Below are 15,277 nucleotides of genomic sequence, written 5' to 3'. Positions count from 1 at the left end.
CTGCATACCTATGGAACAAAAAGTTCAGGGAACAGGTGGAAAACTGAAGTCAGGAAGAGTGCATTCCAAGTTTTTCACCTCTGTTCAAAAAAAAAAAAAAAGGAGACATTTCTAAAGCTTGGAGCACTTTTTTAGCTTTTAGCCTAAAACAGAGCAATGATCCTCTTATTTATTTTTTATGTTATACATTATCTCTACATTGATAATGTAAATCGTTTGTGTAGAAGCAGGTTTTGTATAGGATCCCAGAGTCAAAGTCAGCCTTACATTTATGAATTGACGGTAGCTTATTTTAGTGTGTGTTCAAATTCTACAGCACTACAGAAGATGGGGGCAGCTTTAGTAGATTTTCATATTGCTTGAAACATTCTGAGAGCATCAGGCAGGCAATGCACCTGAGCAAGGATCTGTGATTCAGGTGGGAAGGATGAGGAAAGCAACAGATTAGATTTGAAGTCATTGCAGCCTATATAACTGTCATTGTACCAGAGCTGAAGATGAATATGAAGCTACATCGTGGCTTTGGCGTAAATTGATATGGCATCCTGGAAATCAGATGTCCTGGAAGTGCTGTAGTGCATTGTGTTTGGACACTGACCTCATGTAGAAACTGATACTTTTTAAGGGGAAAGGACCAACCAAAATCTTAGATTTGAGCACACAGCTGGACTTCAGGGATTAAAATAAAAACAGAACCCCCCAAAAAAACCCCTGCAACCCATTGCTCTCCTGCTCTCCCCCCCCACCATAATTGCCTTTGAATTTCAGATAACTATGTTGGCTTTAAGGTTGGATTTCCAGTGCTGGATTAAATAGCTATACTCTACTAAGACAATAAATAGAATGACAGAATGTTGTACATCCCTGACATCTATAAAAATACATAGAAAGTAACATTAAATGCCATGTATTCTCAGATCTTTTTATTTAGATGATGGTGAATTGGAAGTGTGACTTCATGGCTGATTTTGTTATCTGACTTGGCAAAAGAAATGCCAGTAGCATTAAGTATGAGAAGTTGTGTGCCTGCATTATTGATTGACTTCTCTTTCAGTAAAGCAATTGCGTGGCTCTAGCAGGCATTGCAGACGTGTCCATGTGGGTGTTCATTCAGTACTGGAGCTTGCCAGGTTCTAAGCACCACTGGCATCACTAAGATTTGAGAATACCTGCTCTCTTGCAATGAAAGGGGAAAATTATATTCCCCAAATTACGAACTTTTTTACCTATAGCTATTCATGTAATTCTTTATTACTTGTCTTTACTCTTCTCAGAGATCTTATGCTCTGTATGCTAAATATCCTGAGAATTTCCTTGTGCTTAAGCACAGTTATAAATAAAGTGAATGGAGAAGAGAGTGTCATCCAAAGAAAGGGTAAAATTAGCCCTAAAAAGACATTGTTAGCATGATCTGATAAGCTTAAGTAAGTATATATAAATATATATATATATTCACAAGGAAATAATTAAGGAAACTTTTCAGAATTCCAGGTGTTGGAACAACCAATTCAACAACCTCCTGGCAGGGTCCATTAACTCAATCAACTTCTTTTATACAAAGAAAAATCTCTAACTTCACAAGCCCATAAAAGATTAATTGGAGTCAATAGAAAAACCTCCAAGGAAAGAATGAAATACTCAAACAGGTTCTGAATATCTTCAAGTTTTTTTTCTTCATTGAGTGCTTTCAGTGTTGTAAAATAGGATTGAGTCAGCTGTTGATACGTAAACATTGGCAGTTTTCAATGCATACTGGAAAGAATAATGCTGTAAGTTTGTGAGTGTTCTTATTTGTCCCTGGAGAAACTTGTTTATCAGAATCCTAAAGTCTGGCAAATGGTTTGGTGCAGCTGTAAATTGATTTTTGGGTTGAGAGGGGGAAGAGGAGCAAGTTGGATGTATTTGATTGTTACAATTATATTACTTAGACATTTCTCACTCTGTTTGCTCTCCCTGTGAAAAATCATAGCTAAAAACGTATAATTATGCATGAGTTACACCATGTATCTTATAGCTTTTGTGTTCATGCTTACAGCATATAATTTCCAGTCAGGATCTGGTCTTTTTAGGTTGACTCCATGTTTTGTACAGTCAATTTCAGGAATGGTAAAAATCTTATTCTCTCTTTTGAAGCCCACAGAAACAGCATACGACAGTGTGACATAAGCATGGAATGATATGGAATAATCACTGTAAATATCCTATCGAGTGTTATGATGTTTGAGTATGAAAAGAGCAATAAATGTTGGATATGTATTTTGAAGCTTCAGAAGATTTCTCCCCATTTTGGGAAAGTTGTTTTCCCTTGTATTACTTTGTTGCTTAGACTCACTTCTCTAAGCTGAACTTTCACTCAGTCCCACTGTTCATATTTTTCAGCAAAAAATATACTGGCCTTCTATTTAGGTTTTGGGTATCTGACAACAATATGACTTGATTCTTTACGTGATCTAATTGCAGTCCCATTAGGCAAGCCTTCAAAAGTGGTAATTTTATAGCCGGCTGTATTTTTGTTTTTATTCCAAAACAATGATCTCAAACTCCTAAGGGTTTTTTCTTGATCTTTGTTAAACTAGCATTTTGTATTTCATTTTGCATGGATTTAGACTCCATTGTATGAAACAGAACTATTTGTAGTGTTCTCTTACCTACTTAAAATGAGTCAGTTTGAAGACACAGCCTCCTGTCATACAAAGCACTTAATTTATTTCTAAATTCCATTGCTTGTATTGTGCTAATTTTCAGTTTTTCTGATGAAATAAAATAAATGGGCCACCCCTTTCTGTCTGCTTGCCCAGATCTACCTTTAAGGAAAAAAAAAAATCAAACAGAACAGTTACTTATTGTTGTTTTTTAAATAGAAATGGCCATGCTCCCAATACACAAAAGTAATGAAGTGTAGTGCCTTTTAGCAGAAACTTGGTCCAAAAATTTTGGGGTTTATGTAATTTTTTTAGTGGTTTGTATGTATGTCCCAGATACATTTCTGTTCCTTTTTGATAATTTATTAACTAGGTACATATCTCAAAATAGAGCTTTCAATTCTTAACATAGTTGGCATTGATGAAAAAGAAATTTAAAAATTATAATAATGTATTTTTAAAGATAATTTTTTTAAGTGTGGAGAAAGGCTTCCCACCCTTCACGCCACTCAAATTGTATATTTGTTTTTCATAATGATGTCTTTGGTAAGGAAGTGCCTTTGTTATGTGTAAGCATTCAAAGGCAAATTGCCTTCTAAAAGAACAGTAGTTTCCAGCTGCTGGGGAAAATAGTAGTTTATCATTCTATCTCTTCAGAAGCAATATCACTAAATCATGACTATCCTGAAAATCTGTTTTTCCCATATAAAAACATGTGCTGGATGCCCTTTGTATAAACAGTTACTTTATAACATTGTTTGTTACCTGATTTACTTGAAAACATATTAATTTGCCAAAGTGATTTGGTTTCCAGTAACATTTTACAAATGACTCCTCCTTTTCTTGTGCTCTTATTTCTGGGAACAACCAGTGGTAAGTCTGCCCCATAGCTTACTGGTAAAAGGAAGAAGAAGCAGTTTCTATTAAATACTAAGCCTGTATTTATGTAAGTAGTTTTTAGAGCCTTAGCTTGGATTTAGGCCAAGGTTTAATAGTTCCAATCTATTCTGACTGGTAAGAACTTTCTGAACAAATCCACTGTCCTGTTTTGGTGTCTATACAGTTAATTACCCAAGTGTTATGCTGTATGCAGGCATTGCATTGTCTCGTTTTATGTTTGAATGATGAGAGCCCAAATGAATATTTATTCTGCTAATATGTTTGAAGCAACTGACAGATATGTTTTCTTATTTTCTAATCTGATTTGAAAAGTCATAAACTGAATTCAGTGTCAATGTCCAGAAAACCAGGGACAGAATATTTTAAAGCTTCCTATTAATCCTCTGACAGTAATCTTTATAGAGCCTTTTTGAACAAAGGAAAAAAGAGGTTCCTCCTGCTCTCAGTTTCTCTTTTTGTCTACATTTTTAAGCAAGTAAAAGTATGTAGGCATATAATCAGATAGACACCTGAATTTGATATGTTTCTTCTTTTCTGTGATCATTTTACTGTGCTATTGTACTCAGAGAGTGTTTGGCATAGTACATTTTTGCTAATGCCTCTGGAATATCTATACAGAAGTCATTCTGATTGATTGTTAGGGTGTATCACGCAGAAAACCAGCCAGTAGCTTTGTAGGAGTTGAGATACAAACTAGATCAAGACAGAAGTGGACTTTAGAATGCACAAAAAGTGTTTAACCATCCAGTTGTGCTTGAATTCACAATCCAATAGATGTCAAAGGACACTACTGCTTTCAACAGTTGGTGTTGAAGGAAAAAGGTAGAATTTTTTGGGAGACAGAGAGAGTAGTGTATTTACTGTGACATGTGAAAGTCCCAAGCTATCCTCTGAGGATTTACCTGTTGTGCCTCAATTTGCTCAGCTTGCTCACACTTTAAAAATAAATATTCTTAGGTTCATCTGGAACTAATAATGTATAGCAATCATTCCAGAATTTGGTTTAGACTTTTAGGGTAGTACTTTAAACTATTTGAAGTAAAATTATAAAATTAACACACACCTCTTAATGATAAATGTTAATACCCAAAGTTCTTATTTTTGAAGGCTTTCAACTTCATAGACATGCACTGTGAAAAATATGCTGCCTTTAAATCACAGACATAAAAAGAAAAGGAAATTGGTTTACATAAAAACTAACTTCCAGAAAGATAAGTATCCTGTTTATATTATCATTGCGGTCTTCTCTGTTGTTGTTATTGACACAGTTGTTAGGTACTCATTGCATTTTCAAGCCAGAGGCTTATTTAGAGTTTGAAATTGATTGCTGGGAAAGTCACAAAGCAATTTATATGGTAGCTTATCATAATTAGTTAGTTTTCTTAGTGTAAACTGCACTTTATGCTTATCAATTGATTTTTCTGTGTATCTGCATAAAGCAGCTCATTTTATTCTGTACAAAAAGAGAATAATAATAATAAACCAACCCTGTGAGTAGTACTTTATCATTCAGTTAACGAAAGGTGTCTATAATGTATATAAGAAGTATTTGCTTTAATTTGTCTAATAACTAAGAATAGGATGAATAAGAGAACTGCAAGCAGATGCAGTATATGAAAGCTCTGTATCGGGCAGAGATGCTGTGAATAGTGAGATATGTTCTTTGTTGTTTTACACGAGGTGTCCTTTGAAAATATCATCCTTGCTAAGCTGCAAGATGTTATGTGTCATAGACTGCGGACCTCTTAGGCCAGGATCTTCTCACCATGAGATGAATAACCTTAAAACAAATAAACAAAAAATGTTCTCAGTAGCGTGGAACAGACAAGATCATATTTTCCAGGGGCAGGAATGCTCAAAAATAAGCTGTGACATTTCCTATTAATGCCAGGAAATGTGTCCCAACATTGAGTTGTGCTGTGGTCATGACTTAGCCTCAAGGAGAGTGGGTGGAAATCCTCTTCTTTTGGAACTGTGGGAGAACACTAAAATATTGAGTCTGTTCTGGGAAAAAAAAAAACAAAGAAAACACCAACACCCCTCCCCCCCAAACCAACAAACAACAAAACAAAACTGAAAACAGGCCAAATAAAAAACAAACAAAAAAACCACTCTCCAAAAGAACCATTTGGCTTTTCTCATGAAATGAGAAATTGAGTTTTATTTCCTTGTTTGTTAGTTTGGGAAATGGACATTAATGGAAGGTCAAGAGACACAGGAGAAGCATGGAAAGCAAAGTGATGGTTGAGTATTGATGTGAGAGAATGCTTGGTTAAGAAAGATTTTGTTTTCCTGTATCAGTTAGTTCCCTTTACTTAAAGTGATGTGAAGGAAAAAAAAAATCCATTAGAGGTGAATTAGGGTTTTGTAGTCTAGAGGTGTGAGAAGGTAATGTCAGAAGTTTCAAAAATTCTGATTCAAGATGTTCCTGGTGCATCTGAGAGAAAGGCAGACCAGGTCTTTCTTATTCCCATGCTGAGTGGCTCCTGCTTATGCCCACAGACTCACCAAACCTTACACTGGGAGATGAGATGAACGATACTGACCCACAGCTGTTGCTTCAGTGCTCCAGCTAATGGCATAGCTCTGACTGTGATTTTTCTCTTCCTAGCTGCACTCTAGTTTACTGCCTCCTCAGTATTTCTGATTGGTTTGCTTTTTGGGAAGAAGAATAGGTAGAAGGAATGTAGAAGGAGTGTAGGTGGGAAGAAATGCTAGAAGGCACACTTCCTTAGAGAGGCATACTCAGTGAAATGCTTCTATCTGATAACAGAAGCCCTATAACAGAATCTGATAACAAAATATTGATATTTGCCCCAAGTCTGCAAATGTGTTAGAAATCTCTCCCCATTGTGTGGATTGCCACACAATCAAAAGTGTTGCCTTTAACAGGAATTGAGACGTCCAGTACACACTCTCAGGCACGTGGTGGGATTGTTGTGGTGTCCTGGGCAGGGCCAGTAGTTGGACTCTGATTCTGATGTGTCCCTTCTAACTCAGCATTTCTATGATTCTGTGTAATCCATTCAGCTCTCAGCTGTGAAGTGGTTTATTGCTGGGCACTAATGAAAGAACAAGTTAAGGAGAGTCTCATGTAGTACCTCTCCTGAGCCCTAATTTATTTGTTTACTGGAATAGAACCACCACCAGTAACTGTACTCTTTTGTGAACTAATTTACCTCACTTGCTCAGTAGAGATAAACTCTGCCAGCATCTGCATGTTTCTCTCCAAAGCACAAAGACTTACCCAAATGTGGAATAAATTGTAGTTGGATTTGAGTGTGACCTTGACTAATATGGTTCAAGAAATAAATTTTCTGGGTCATTGGATTCATATTCTTGTCACGTACAGGGTCAACAATTTCTTGCCTGTGTATACAAGCAATGTTGGATTTGAATAAGGATACTGTAGATTACTAAAACTTCAGCATAAAAATGTGTTATCTTTTTGTATATTTACAGTGATGAGAGCAACTAGTCATGTGAAACTATGCTGGGGTGAATGAGGTGGGGATGATATATAAAGTGACTTGCAGTTTTGTGTAAAGTCTTTCTTGGTGGCCAGAAAGTTGATTCAGTTTTAAATGACAACATATTTTCATTTGTGAGCCTTCTCTGTGTTCTGTGGTTTGAAAGCAAACCCAAGGGGTGTGATCAAGCTGACCAGAAGTAGATTCTAGGAGGATCACTTCCTGGTGTGCTCTGTCTCTGTGGGAATAAAATACTCGTGTTTCTGTGCAAGAAGATTTTAAAAGAAAAAGAGAGAGTAATTAACTGCTTAATCAAATTTACATTAAAATATTATTAAATATCTAAGATGTTGGGCACAAAATTCCCATTGTGCATCTATTGGGGATTAGGTGTCTAAGACTCAGGCAGCCTTTCCAAATTATTTGCCTTTTTTTCAAATATTGTAGGGATTTTCATTTTTCTACAGTGCACATTCTCCAGTCTGACTGTTTTCCACTCTCAGGTTTTTCATTGTAGCTTTCCACGTTTGCTAAAGCTAACCTAGCAGTCTAGGCCCAAGTCACCCATAGAAGTGTCAAATCAGAGGGAATATGATTAATGAGGAAAAAACCTGTAACTTCATATTTTTGGGCAGACTAGAGTGTGTCTGATATTTCTCAACATAGCTCATTTTGTCGTGCTGGCAATAAGAAACCGTAAGAATGCTTAAGCTCCAAAGCAGCATGACTATAAAGTGGCAGAAAAACATAGAACACATTGGCTTCTATAAGTGGAAACTTGGGATCCAAAACCATAAACCTGTCTCAAATCTTCTTCAGATATGCCGGAGAACTAATGATGAAATGTGTCTACAACTGGCAATCAAAAAAATTCTAGTAAATTTGCCACTTGGCCTTATAATGTTTTATATTAAAGAAGTCCAGTCATGAACCACACACAGTATTACAGCTGTTTGAGAGAAACTGGGTTCAACACGGACCAGTACTGTGCAAATACAGTGTCCTCAGAGATCCCCATGTTTAGTTAGCACTCCAGTCTAGCCTATTTTTGCAGGAGTCCTCCAATTTTATCATTCAGGCATTTTTATGGCCTCATTGGAACAAATAAACAAACATCTGGAATCATGTGGTATATTTAATTAAAAAATTTTTTGTTGGCCAGAAATAGTAAAATCATGAAAAATTGCCTGTCTCCAAGCTTAGAAAGGCCAAATGATGAAGCTGTTGGCTACAGACAGTTTTACAATGTATTGAAATTCATAGATATGCACACCTGCTGCAAGTCCCCCCCTTTATTTTGATTCATAACCATTAATGAGTGTTTAGTGCACAGATTGTAGCCCTTGTTTAAATGGGAATTTACTGTTTTTAATAACATATAGACACGTGTTGCTATATTCCATACAGCCTTTACTGTTCTGTAATACATAGACAGGATAAAGCTTTATATTGTTGGTTAAAGAAACAAAAAGGAAAAAATTCTTTGCAGTGCATGTTCTATTTGAATATTCTTTTATATGAGCATGTTTTAATTCCAGAGGCAGTAAATATCTGCCCCATGATAAGGTTCTGTGTAGCAAATGTTGGAAATGTGAAAGATGGTGTTTTCTCATTAAAATTAGAAGCTGTAATGAAAATGCATATTTTCATTGTTACATTTAATGTTTTTTCTGAGGAAAATTTCAAGAGATTCTTACTTTTGCAGACAAAACTGCTTGCTGTCATCTGAGATGTTACTGTATGGTCACAAAATATTCCATAGACCAGAATTATTATTTATGAAAACTAGTTTGTCTAATGGCTTGCTACCATTTCAGATGCACAAATGCCTTTGAACATATGGGACATAGAATCATATTTTTGAGTTTTTACATCTCAGTTTCTAGATAGCTGAGCCCTCTATAGAGAAAAAAGAAAATGGCATACACACAAAGTAGTACTGCATCCAAATATTGTCCACTATTCATCATATTTCTCATGATTAAAATAATTAGGCCATTCCATTTTGGGCTGCATTTCTCTGAGGATTTAGACTATTTAGCAGGATAGGATGCTTACGTGACTTTGGGCACTGTCCTATAGTCGATGTTACTGAACTGAATGAAGAGGACATGGGTGTCAGCAGAACAAGTGCTAATTCCCACATAGTCAACCATGCAGAATCCTGCTTTAAAATTGAGGGGGAGGTGGTAGGGGAAGGAGTAGAATTTCCTTCACAGTCAGAAGGGCAACCATCTGCATAATAGCAGTGAAACTATTTTATCCCCTTGTGTGTTGCTTCTTTATAGTGTGCACATCTTGCTGTAACATCTACATTTCTTTCAAGCTATGAGCAGCCAAAAAGATTCAATGTATTTTGCATTTCATTGTTCAGTGTGTGCTGTACTAGAAGTGAGTGAAGGTTCTTTTCTTTAATTTTGACTCCAGGAAAGAAAGGGGTAACTTTGTAGGATTTCATTGCATGATCTTATGCAAGAAGGGAAAGCTGTCAGCATTTTATTGGATATGAATATCTGTATTCATGGTCTAATGATATGTTTGCTGATCAAAGTTCCTTTCAGAGCTCTGAAAGCAAATGATAAGTAGGTTGACAACTTCCCTTTTTTTCCTGTTTTGTGCTACTTTTGTGGTCTGTTAGTAACCTTATTGTTAGAAAAGTAAATGATAGGAAGCACCATGACATCCTTCATTAGCTTTGTATGCCCTTAAGCAGAGAGATCACAGCTGGGGAGAAGAAAGGGAGGAGACAGAGAGGTAAACAGTAAGTATAAACAAGTGCAATTGTTTTGTGTCCCTTACCAAACAGAGGATGGCTGATCCCTTTTTTGTTGATCTTCATTGTGCCTTTTACATTTTGAGATATTTTGAAAGTTGTTTCTATTTACACAGAATGAATTTATTTTACTGTGTGATTGACAACACTGATATGTTTTGTAAGACCCTTTTAAGAAAGCTTGTCTTTGACTCTAAAGTGCCTAGTAAACCCAGGCAACCACCTGAAAGACCCCCCACCTGTGGCTGCATAAAACTGAAATACAGAATGGAAAATAACCTATTGAGTATGCACTTTCCCACCCACTGAGAGCAAAATGCAATCCAGTGCAATTTTAGTACTTGCGTGCCACTGGGGAAAATAGAGTCCTAAAATCACATAGTGAAGCACTGGAAAAATTCAGTGACTTTGTACTAAGCGTTATGTTATAAAAGCTAAGGAACCGTAAGCTTTGCTTCTGAAGTGAGACAGATTTGTATTGCAGTTCTGTTAGAATGCCTACCAATTGTAATGATGATATTTAGCACACTAGGCTGAAAAAATATAAGGCTAGTGAATATGAATTCTTTCACTGGAATGCTATACAGAGGGGTTGCAAGCAATCTTGTGATGTCTACTTAAAGACCAAAGAAGACTGCAATCTCTGAATTTGTTTTCTTTTACTTTTGCTCATTGTCAGGCCACATACAGAGATATAGAAAGAGCACTTGGCCCAGGTTAGCTCTTTCAAAACCATTTGTAGTACTATACCTGGCTTCTCACAAATAATAGATAAATAAATTCGTGTTCATGTCTTGCCTAAGTGGAGTTAAAATATGTGTGTACCACAATTACAAGGCTGCCATGCCAAAATGCTGGATTTCCCCACACTAATTTAGCTTCCTCTGTACCAGCTACTGCAGTAGAGGCAACTGTAGTAGCTTTAGCATTGTATTTAATCGGATGTGCTTAGAAAAATGGTACCTATCCTCTCTGTACCTTTTCCTCATAGGAGTGAGGCTAGTATTTTTGCTGAACTGTGAGTGGGAACAGTCTCAACAGTAAATTTTGTTTCTGTGAATAAAAGGAGTGGGTTCAACAGGAATAATTCCCAAGGGAAGAGCTGGAATCAACTAAAAGGTTGGCAAAAAACAACCCCACCAAATCAACCAAATGCACCCTAGCACTCCTCCCAAATCCACCTAATTAATTAACTTGGCAGATTGTTTCCTTCTTAAAGGCAGTGAATGATGGATTTCATGAGGGGAGAAAAGAGAGTAACTTTAAAATAAATAGATTAAATATAAGCTATTAGATCATTCAGAAGCAATTTGGTGCGTCAAATGCCAACTATTACTGATGTAAAGTAAATGATATGTCAAGAAAAAATACCAGGTGAAATTACAGTAAGGTAAAAAGGAAATATGTAGACATCCACTCAGCTGATAATTGAGGATGTAAAGTTTGCCTCTGCCTTGTAATCTGATGCTAGATAACAATGGCAGCAGAAATGTGGAGGGTAGCTAAAAGAGTCCCTTTCCTGTTAATCATTGCAGTGCTTTCTTTTCACTATTGTTCCACTCTGTCAATATAAAAAGTAATTCTTTTACCAAGGTGAATTTAATAATAAAGTGAAAGAGAAGCTGTCAGCTAAATTATTTTTTTTGTGTAGAAAAATCTGTTTGTTATAAAGGATTATAATGGCTTTATTCAGAAGAGAATGAGACGAATTAGAACATCATGAGAACATTATGAGAAGAATTAGAACATCAGGAGATGGTACAAAGCAGAGGATGTTTGAAATATTGTTAATACCCGTAAATTCTCTTATCCTGCCAACTCATACATGCTTTTTTTTTTTTTCTCGGCATGTTTATGAGAGATAGCCCCTCAGATGAAATTTCTGGATGAAATGAACTGGTTAAAATATATTGCAAGATTTGTAGATGGCATTCATTTAGGAGACAGGGGAACCATAATTCAGGAATTCAGGCAGAAGTTGTTCCCACAAGAAGCTAAAATATGGATAGCAGTTTAGTAAATAAAGAAAGAAAAAACTGCAAAGAGCAGGTGTGCTTTGCAGAGTACAAAGAAAATTTGAGAGTTCTAGTAGTGACTTGGCCACTGAGAATAGATGCCAACTTGCTGAGGCTGATATGGTAGCGGGGAATACACTGAGTGGGAGATCCATGTAAGAAAAGGAATTTTTCTTTCACAAGTGCTTATAACCTTAAATCATCCATCCTGCAAGGAGACAATATTTCCCTGACAGATTAATCTTTAGGATCTAAAATCATACTTTGTAAATGTACCACCTAAAGGAGCTACTGTGTTTTACTAGGGAGTCGCGTCTTACTCTGTTCTGGTTTTCACTACCACAGGCAGGAAAGGTCAAACATTAATGCTGCTGCTGTGAAGTTCTGGAGGTTGTTCAGGATTTGTACATGAAAGCCCAAATGTAGAACCATTCTGTGGTTTCTAGGTTAGCTAAAAGTTGTACATTATTTCAATCTCACTTAGAGATTTTGGGAAGGCAAATGGCATCCGATTTTTAAAATAGGTCTTGCCAGTAAGAAGCCCAGCTTTAAAAATCTATGTAACTATTTTAGCTTATGTAATATGGGTTATCTAAAATTCAAAACAGAATTATTCTGGTAACACTGCATCTTAACGGGACCTGCTTCAGAAAGCACTTTTAAATAAATGAAGTTTTTGATCTGTGAAGTTCAAACTAACTTTACCTTTCATAGGAAGTATTTTATAAGTATGGTGATGGAGCAAAGAGTGAAATGAAAAGCAAAAACCAAAATATGGATGGTTGAGCTAATATTTATACTCTTTTAAGTAAAAGAACTAGCACATTTATTACCTGAAGTTTTTACTTTTCTTATTGATTTTTCTTCAGAGGTTTGGAAGATTTTTCTAAACTTTCAAATGAAACTATTTAATACCAGTTTGTAAGTATTTTGAACTGCCCTAATTTATGTATTTTCAGATAAATCTAATTTTTTTCCCAAATGCTATTATATTATTTCCTAATAAAAAAGACATCTGACTTTTATTTTTTGTCCATTCCCAGATTTCATGAGCTTAATAGAAAAGATTTTTCAATCAGTCTAGGGAATGGTTTCTCTGATCTGTAGGTTAGACATACTGTGTTGGAAGCAAATATGTTAGTACAAGAGGGGAATCTCTAGGTAATTTCTCCCCCTGCCTGTAGTTAAACCTGCACAGATTATGGGGAGGAAATCCATGCACATGCTAGACATGTCTATGCTTTAAAACAACTACCTGCAGGTGTTTTAGCCATGCACATGTGGCTGGATATATGATGAGGCTTTTCAGATTTTCAGCCAAGTCTTCACTTGTAGGGTAATGAAATGTTGAGGGTGAGGGGAAACAAGATACATATACATGTAGAGGTTATGATGTCATATGTGGTGAGTTATTGCTGTGTTGATACTTCTCATAAATTCATTCCAAATCAATTGCTGAGCAGTATTTGTGTACAATATATTTAAAATCTTTGAGAGGTTGTGTGTATGCGTACATGTAATATACTCTCTGTATTAGCCAGCCATTGTCTGGTGAGCTGAGGGAAGCCCCTTCAGTCCTATAGAGCCTCCCTGCCTGCTCACTAAGCTACAGCTATATTCCTTATTACTAAGCTCAGGCATCTTGGAAGCAAATTTAAGTCAGTGTAAAAGCATGTAAAATTCCCTCTCCTATAGGCAGAACAGGTAAACTGGGCAGAGATTTTTTTGAGCACCACAGGTAGACAATATGTCAGTTTTGTACCACATCGTAAAGTGTAACCCCAAGAAGTTTAAAAGTTTGTTGATGGTACATTAGGAGAGTAACTCAGAAAGAGAATTGCTTCTTCATAAGTATCAACTTTTCCTGTAGTGCCAAGTTATAAATACTACAATGCCTTCATCTAAATATCGATTTTTGTGTATTTTTGTTTGCCAAACTGTACGTGGCAACTAACTAAATGGAAGCTTATGGGTGAATTCTATCCAAGACATATGAAAACTTTCTGCTACTCTTTTTTTGATTGATTATCACCAGTACTTCTATTCTGGTGGTTCCTGATTTGAAAATAGACTTCGAGATGCTTAAGAACAGCTTGATGAGATTTAACCTCTCTAATGAGAGCTTGATAGATAACATGTTTAAATTAAAAGGGGAAGGGGGGCAGTGTGAAATAGATCATGTTGTAATTTCAGTAATCAAATGCACAGAAATATGTCATTGAAAAGATACTTAAGAATCTTAAATCTTAGGATGGCTGTCAGATTTCTTTTAGTCTATGAACAATGACAATCATAATTTGACAATGAAATACGGTCAGAGCTTCTGTCTCCTTGACAATCACTCCAATATTTAGACAAAAAGTGCACTCTCCCAGATTTCATTAGTCAGCTCACGCTTTTACCTTTTCCCTTATGTAACTCTAATACCCTGTGAGAAGCCTAGACAAGCAGAATTGAGTGTTATCTCTTACAAACATGAAAGAAATTACATCTGAGTATGTAAAGCCAGAGGAACTGTAAGGACAATCATGCAGGTTGCTTGTATAACCCAGGAAATAATAGGGTTGCATTTGATGAGTTTGGGTGTGCTTTTGAGCAATTACAGAACATTCTCTAACTGACTTAAAGCCTCCTCCTAAGTTTTCTATGCTTGTTGCATAGTTGAATGAAGGTTTTTAAGCTATTTTTTTCATATATTGTTGCCTTGATGCTTAATACATAACAAACAAACAACCAGGAGTGCTGGCAAAGGCTTGAAGGGCTGCTTTGGATAGCAAGCCAGAGGGAGTGAAGATATTCTGATTAACAAAGCAATTTGCATTTATGAACTATCTTTTATATAGGGTGTCTCTGGGCTCTTAAAATGCAATAATCTTTGGAGCTTGGCTAAGCAAGTGAATAAGCTTGAAAGAATGGGAATTTTGAAAGCAGGGAAAGAAGAGAGCTTGATCTAATGTCATAAGGCAGGGATCTTTAGAGCCTTGGGGCACAATTAACAAAGGGTCTGGCACCTGCCGTCTCCAGTATATTTGTATTTATTTAGAGAAAGATTTAGTAATTCTGCTCATGGGATGTGTTTCCTTTTCTTGACTTCAACCCATGGTGGATCAGAATCTATCTGAATGTTTGTGGAAATAACATGTCATATGCATTCTCTACTCAGGTGACCATAATAAGCAAGAGTTACTTATTGAAGCTCATGACAGAATTGCCTTTTTTTATGTTGTTGTGTTGTGTCCCTTCTCCCCACCTTTTTTCCCCTCTGTTTAACATCAGAAAGATGGTTCTAAGAGGAGGAAAAAAAACCAAAGGAATTTATGCTGCTTTTACAGCAGCATTATTGTGGACCTTACCAAATTTATCCTTATTTATATATTTTTATCATGCTACTGATGTAAGTTGCATGTTTACTGAAGAGCCAATGTTTCTTACTGAAACACAGGAAAGATTTTAATGAAATATATGCTGCTTTGGAGA

The 15,277-nt window shown here is 36.2% G+C and overlaps 1 protein-coding gene across 1 annotated transcript in view; it reads left to right on the top strand.

The window, feature by feature from the left end:
- The window catches only part of CUNH10orf11 (chromosome unknown C10orf11 homolog), a 645,699-nt gene that overhangs the window by 541,691 nt on the left and 88,731 nt on the right, over window positions 1-15,277 (top strand). The gene's annotated exons all lie outside the window — the stretch shown is intronic.

Source organism: Lepidothrix coronata, unplaced genomic scaffold, assembly GCF_001604755.1.
Source record: "Lepidothrix coronata isolate B3197 unplaced genomic scaffold, Lepidothrix_coronata-1.0 Scaffold17, whole genome shotgun sequence".
NCBI classification, from domain to species: Eukaryota; Metazoa; Chordata; class Aves; order Passeriformes; family Pipridae; genus Lepidothrix; species Lepidothrix coronata.
Note: the sequence above shows the minus strand (reverse complement) of the source record. Positions and strands in the feature narration are given on the sequence as shown.